Source organism: Cupressus sempervirens, chromosome 7 (assembly GCF_028749045.1).
Source record: "Cupressus sempervirens isolate cs-2001-9-10 chromosome 7, ASM2874904v1, whole genome shotgun sequence".
Taxonomy (NCBI): domain Eukaryota; kingdom Viridiplantae; phylum Streptophyta; class Pinopsida; order Cupressales; family Cupressaceae; genus Cupressus; species Cupressus sempervirens.
Window position 1 is genome coordinate 115,933,000 of NC_143124.1, and position 7,872 is coordinate 115,940,871.

A 7,872-nucleotide genomic window follows, 5' to 3' on the forward strand; every position below is an offset into this window, starting at 1 on the left:
TGCAAACTTGAATGGTTTTTTCATGCTTGGAAACTAGTACAAAGTTTGATATCCATTCAACATAGTCAATAGCCCTTAATGAATTTTGCAACAAGTGGTTTCTCTAATTCTACTTTCACTAGTAGGGCTATGTGGGGATACATATTTCTCAATTTTTTCTTAATAGGTTTAGCACCCAAAGATATGGATAAGCGATGCATGATAAGATTAGTGTCCAACCCTAGAATATTTGAATAAGTCTAGGAAAAATTTATCATATTATTCTATAAGAACTCAGTGTAAGCGTCCTTTTCTTGTGGTGACAAGGACTGAGCCAAATGTACCATTTATGGAGCCCCATCCATACCCAATTTGACTACTTGTGTTAGTTCAATAAGTACTAAAGATATATCTTGAAAATAGCTAGCGAGATGATCAAGTAATTCATCCTTAGGCACCTCAGTGGATTTTCACCCTTGGATACATCATTTCTTTTTACTCTTTTTGGTTCTAACACCTCCAAATTGTAGGTTTTTGCCATCAAAACTTTTATTATTTTTCTTTTCTTTTCTTTTTAGTTTTTGATTAAGGTACTTGAGGTCTAGCTCTATCATGTTAGTAGTTAATTCATTGGTGGAAGAGACTACAGGTTCAATGGTATTCAAGTAATAGGCTATCTCATAGTCATTTTGAAGTGTTAAGAGCTCAAGTTCTTGCTAGTGTTGGGACCAGTCAATAAGGTTAGGATAAACAAGGGGTAAGTCAATGACTAGTTCAATGTTGTAAATGTGAATGGTTTCATCTCTAGTGACCAAAAATTTGGAGTCTGCCAAGTAACTTCCTAAGCTACCCAAATCAAGATTCATTCTAAGAAGAAAATAATCGTCCACTAAGGCAACATGTGAGTTCAAATTCTCCAATCCTATACATGACTCGTTAGCTGCCTTGGGTTGAGAGCTATAAGAGTGGATGACATCATCATCCATCTCAACTATGGGAGGCTTAGAGAAGGAATCATATTCATACTCATGTGAACTCATTTATGAACTTCTACTAGGGTGCTTACACCATGAAGGCTTGGGATGCCTTGATGTGGAAGCTTGAATTTCATCAAGGATAAAACCTTCTCTTTCTATTAAACTATCTAAATTTGACTCATTTTGTTCCACAATTACAATTCGAGTGACTGCACTATCTGAATTTTCCCGGAGGAGATTAGTGAAAAAAATCCAATCATCATAGATATCTTGCTAATTTTCAAAATTAGGTACATATTCTAGTTCATCTTCACAATCTGACTTCTCAAGAATAGGAGTAGTGTTCTTATTATGATTTGCAAATCCTAGGCCAACTATCTCCTTGGACTTGCATCCAAAAAGAACATGATCAAGGGGTTCGACTCTAGCATCCAATCTATGACTTATAGAGCCATGTCTAGTGTAGCCCATCTCTTTTACTAAAGTGTACCCTTTTCCATAGGCCTTAGGAGAGGGAGAGAAGTTCTCATTGTGCATATATTTCTCTTCTCTATAAATCTAGTCTCTAACATCTACATCCTCTTTCTCATCTTGAGTAGGCACTAATGACTATATAAATGTGTAAAATAATATCATAGTTGAAGAGGAAGGTCTCATTTCTTGTGCAAGTTTGCCATAAGACCTAGGGGAAATTGGTAATTTTGTGATGAAGTTGAACTGATATCCTCCCATGCCAAGGTCTATTGTTTTGAACTTGTCTCAACATTTAGCTAAAGCTACATTAAAATCATCTATTTTTCTATGTAGGGGAACATGAGTGCTTTCTGAAATTGAGTTAATAGATAAAGTATTATCCCTAGCTACACAAATTTGTGTTCCATTGTAAGGGAACTTAACACACTAATGGTAGGTAGACCACATTGCTTTCATATCATGAATCCATAGCGTATCAAGTAATATATTGTATGTAAGGGTTCCAACATCAACTATTTGAAATAAAATATCTTTCTCAATAGAGCCAATCCCAACAAGAAGGATGACCAACCTCTTTGAACTTCTTTATGCCTCATCATAGGCTTTGATAGTGATAAATTTCTTTTGGTATCTATGACTTGTTTAGAACCACCCAATGTCTTTAAAAGACTCAAAGAACAAATATTAAACCCACCCATTTATCAACATGCACCCAACACTAGCTTTGTGAATCATGACTTCAATATGGAGAGAAAGATTATGTGGGTGGCTCAAAGATTTATCATCTTCCTCTAAAAAGGTAAGGTAATGAGAGCTAACAATATGGTTAACCATGTTCTGGAATTGATCAAAATCCAGATTGTTGGGAACATTCATTATGTGAAAAGCATTCTCAAGGACTTGCTTATGTCTTGGAGACAACACTAAGATCTCAAAGATCAAAATTTGAGCTAGGGTTCTTTGCAATTGATTGATAAGACTATAATTTGATTTATGATTGACTACTAGTTTTGATGTAACATTCTTAGATGTCACTTTGTTTGGCTTAATTAGTTGACTTGAATTGGGTTCCCTAATGACAAGGGGACCTTGAATTCATCTAAAAACATTGAGACTTTGAGATGACACTCTAGAGTGAGGACCCCTTAGCACCAAGATGGGTTTTTCATCAAAGATAGGAGAAGAGTTTGTGTCTATATTATAACCATAAGGATCTTTATTTCTCATCATCTTGACATTCTCTTCTACTACTTCAAGCATGTTGAGAACACTCACTGTATTCACATAGGTGTAATTAATGTCATATTTTCCATTATTAGGCTTAGAAGTTTCCCCCTTATCATACTTGGGAAAAGGTTCTTTGAAGGTCATGTGATCAGCATTAGTGTTCAATCCATCCACTTGAAGCTTACTATTCTCAATAATATCTTGAATGATATTCTTGATTTTCCTACAATTTTCAACACTATGTCCAATGCCATTGTAAAACTTGCAATAGGCTTTCTCATCCCACCACAATGGCTTAACCCTGAGTATAGAGAACTTTGTGGGATTAAAAGGACACACCAAGTTATGAGCAATAATATTTTTCAATATCTCATCATATAATTCACTAAATGTTGTAAAATCTTACCTTTCTCCCTTTGGCCTATCTTGGTATCTTGGCTTACCTCCTTGTTCATTAGCACTAACCAAATGAAGGACACCTTGATCATTAGATTTGGATCAGTCCAGAGCTCCATCATTGACCACTTGTTTATTTCTATTACAATATGAATTTTTTCCTTTATCTTTTTTGTTGTTACTTTGGCCATTGTTATTATTGTTCCTATGTTTGGCCAAAATTCTTTGTTCTTTCAAAACATCCTCAACTCTAAATGTTATTTCAACCATCATGTCAAAAGATTCAAAAACCATATTCTTAACTTCATACTACATTTTGGGAATCATGTTTCTAATAATGATTTCAATCTTCTCTTTTTTAGGGATGGTCATGGAGTAGCAAGAGCATTGTCTTCATCTTTTCAAGAAAATAACAAAGGATTTTCCTTGATTTTTCTTCATGTTACACAATTCCAACAAGGTGACAAGTCTTGAAAGGTTGTATGCAAAGTGTTGAATAAATCTAACAAACTATTTGAAAGTCTTAGCAAAATGAGTTATGTTGGTGAACCATTCTATTGCTTGACCCTTAAGACTCCTGGAAAATAATCTCATAAGGTATGAGTCTTCATGATGAAATTCAAAGTTCATGGTATAAAACTAACAAACATGTTCACTTTGGTCCCCATTCCCATCATACTTTTCATAATGGGGGATCTCAACCTTTCTAAGAAATTATTTCATATCAACACCCTTATCAAAAGGGTTAGGACAAATTGAATCAAGTGAGAAGGAACTCTTAGGTGCCATGAACTTGTCCACTATACTTTTCATTTGAAAATATTCTTCCAAAGATGGATCTTACCTCCTATTTTTTTGTCTACATCATAGTTGTAGGGAACTTTAGCACCCTTATCAATTAAATTCTTTAGTTATGCATATATATATATATATATATATATATATATATATATACTTCTCCACACACTCTTGGAAAGAAGGATCATGTTTCATTCTCATGAAATCTTGAGAGTCATGGTCAAAATTTGAACTACCTCCTTCATACCATGAACCATGGTGAACACACTATGAAGGTTTTCTTGAAATCCTAGGAGGTGCTGGTCTCCTATAATGATCATGTCTTGAATCCCCTCTTCCTTTAGGGCTAGGATATTGTGATGGTGTTCTTGAACTTCTTCCACTTTGTGGAGTCTTAGGAGGGGTGGATGGAGGAGAGTTATTTTCACCACCAACACACATGTTAAATTGATCATTAATTTTTTGAACCAAGAGTCTATCATGCTCTTCCTAGAAGGTTTTCCTTTCTATCTCCAACAAGGCTTGTCTCTCCAACTCTAGGGGTCTAAATTTCACTCCCTTTGTAGCTTGTTCATCTAGGAAGGCTTTATTTTTGCATTCAATTCTCTTAATTTTGTCACTCATGTATCTTAAGGTGTCTTGAGTGGTGAACTTGGTCTTAAATGTCTAAACAAGTTATTGTTATATGTTACATATACATGAGTTCCATGAGGTTCATCATCTTGGTTTTCATGTTGTGATTATTCTTTTTTATAAGCTTTCCTCTTATCTCTTTCACCCCTTTGGTGTGCATCCATATATCTATTTGAGATAAGGGGTGAGACTGGTTGATTTTCATGAGAGGAACTACTAAACAAAATGGTATCTTGATATTTTTCAAATATGTCATCAAGGCATTCATCAATTTCTTCCCTTTCTCATCGAGTCATCATGTAACTCATATCCATATTTGAGTGAGAAGGTGCTAAGAGTGTACTCAACTCACTAAGGTTACTCTTGGGATCAAACCAAAATTCTAAGTTGTTCTTGGATGATTGATCAAATACAAGTTCTTTTCCCTTACATCTTTGGCAAGTTTGAACTAAGGGTAATTGGTTAAATACTACTTGAGGCCACTTTCCTTGATCTACTTGATATCTTGTTATAATTGGCATGAAATAAAATGTGCTAGGTGATAGGAAAACCCTAAGAAATGTTAGTGCCAAACTAGGATAGTAAAAATATTCAGTTGTCCAAAAGAGGTGATAAAATAGAATTATTGCAATAGGCATAAACCAACACTACCACAAAGGAGCCCCCTACTTTGGGTGAATACCCTAGTACATATGGATCAGGAGGATGATTTACCCAAATTATAATTAATTGAATTTGAATTTGAATGGAAGTAAATTAACAAGAGATTACTAAGACTCTCCAAGCATGTTATCGAAGAATCTAAAGGTTTATCTTCTCAACAAGGACAATTTCTAACTCATCTACTCCAAGAAAGGTCACTCGTAAAATACAAGATTACTTATTCAAGAGGTCAAAATACAACAATCCAAGGTTCAAATAAGCTTCCAATATTGAGGCAAGTGACCTAATCTAACATAGATCAACCAAGGAGGACTAGAAATGATAGAATAACAAATCAAAAAAGGTTTCTACTCAAGAACTCAATTTTCTTATTCATTTTAATTGACCAACTAGATGCAACAATAGATTTTTATCATAAATTAGGCATGCAAGATAACACTCAAGGAGTTCAAACAAACATAAACAAACAATGGATTAGGGATGAAGCAACCTTGTGCATAAACAAGAATAATGTCTTAGTATAAATCTAATCTCTAGAACTACTACAGTCTATGTTCTCAAAATGTTTTCTAATCACACAAATAGTCCTAGAAAATAAAATTTGGGTTGCACTATGGTTCTTAGTAATGGTCAACTCTACAACTCTTACAATCTTAAGTGAGCAAAATGAAATCCTAGTGCACCAAGGTTTTGACACATTTTGAGAATTTAATCTATTAGAGATGTTGAAAAAATCTGATAGCACAACAAAAGACTACACCTATGGAGATTTCTTCCACAAGTACATTTATGTTGTGGGTGTTAATACCCTGATGAAAGTGGCTACTACCATTTGAGGTTTCCTCCATATGGCTTACCTAGTAAATAGAGTATCCACTATAGTTAGCCCTATCTAATCAAGGAAGACTCACTAAATTGGACCAAATGGGGACTTAGTTTAGATTCAAGGGTTCCAAGTTTCTGATCTACCCAAAAGGAAATAGAGCATACTCCTCCAGCTTCTTCACCTCACCCAAAAATAGTAAACAAATTTATTGACATGCTAATTTGAAATCACTTCACTGAGGTTTGGAAAGCCAACATCAATCATCACCAATCTCAAGGGAGAAAGTACTAACAAATGTCAAAGATAAACCAAGTGAGATAATGAAATAATATGAAATCCTTCCCTAACTACAAGGGGATCTATTTTCAAGAAGAGCTTCACATGTAAGGAAATTAAATGAATCCCACTCTCTCAAATGACCACAAATAGTGTTAATAGGACCTAATTACTATGTGAAACATGTATGCAAGAAAGTTAATCTAGGTCCAATTTTAGAGCACTAATTGAAATGTAAATTACTAAAGCATGTAAAACACTCAAGAAAAACACATGAGAGCTTCACTTTTAATTCCAAAGTCCAAATATTATAGATATGTATGTTGGAATATCTTAATGGAAAGAATGCTTCTAAGAGTTTGGAGGGGGGGGGGGGGGGGGGGTGTGGGGGGGTTGAATCAGAAGTACTAGCTTTTACCTATTTTTCACAAATCCTTAATAACATAATATTGAAATGTACATGCATGCATATCAACATTAAGCAATTATGAAAAATACATGTGCATCACCACATAACACTAGAAATTTTGGTAATCCAGAAACCCTTTAGGAATAAGAAGGTAAAATTGGGGTGGGGATGATACCCACAAAAATTACTACAGTAATAATGTTTAACCACTTCTGATGGTCTACCCTATTAAAGGCCAACCCTATTAAAGGATTTACACTATATCAAGAGTGACCTAGTTAAAGGATTTACAAAAACTTTACATGAAATGTTACCATGTTAAAGGATTTAATCACCTATTTAAAGGATCTACAAAATAGTTGTTAAGCTAATCTATCACCATAGGATTTCCTTTCTAATACAGTTGCTAGAGAGTATTAGGTATAATAAACTTGATAGTTTACCTTCCTTTGATTGCTGAATATAGGCACTTGATTTGCTTTCTTTGATCTTGATCCTTTGAGATCTAATATTCTTCACTTTGAAAATAGTTTTCCTTCCACACCTTCATCCATCCTAATACAATGAGACTTAGTCTTCCTTATAAAGACATTCAAAGACTTAGGGGTAGATGTGGATCTATGGTCCATATTGAATCTCTGTTTCCCGCTCATTCCTTGCACTTTTAATTTTGGTTGCATGCCTTCTCCATTTTTCTTATTGGTTGTATGTAGATTGCATAAGAAATATAAAAGATTTGATCTTATCATTTAATCCTTTGAGATTCGTCATATGTCAGCCATGAAAATGGTTTACATCTACATTTGTAAAGTTACAGACTCATATGTGTATTCTATGTTACTTAGCACTTACCAATCCCAGATGCTCAACACATTTAACAAATTGGCTTACTTGGCTCCAGTTGCATTTCTATATTGCTCAGCATTGTCTATGACTCGACACTCAAATATCACTCGGTACTTGTATCATGCTCAGCACCTAGAGTCATTTGGCACTTGATCTTCACTCGGCATCTGATCCTCACTCGGCACTTGAAGATCACTCTACACCTGTTAGATTTCCTGACTCGACTTACGTTGTGGCTCGACATACATGGTGTGCCCGGCTCTAATGTAGAAAATGGTTAAGTGTGATGACACTCAAATGTCAAAACCATTTTGAGACTAACAATCTCCCCCTTTGACATGAGTGACAAAAACACTTGACTAACCTTA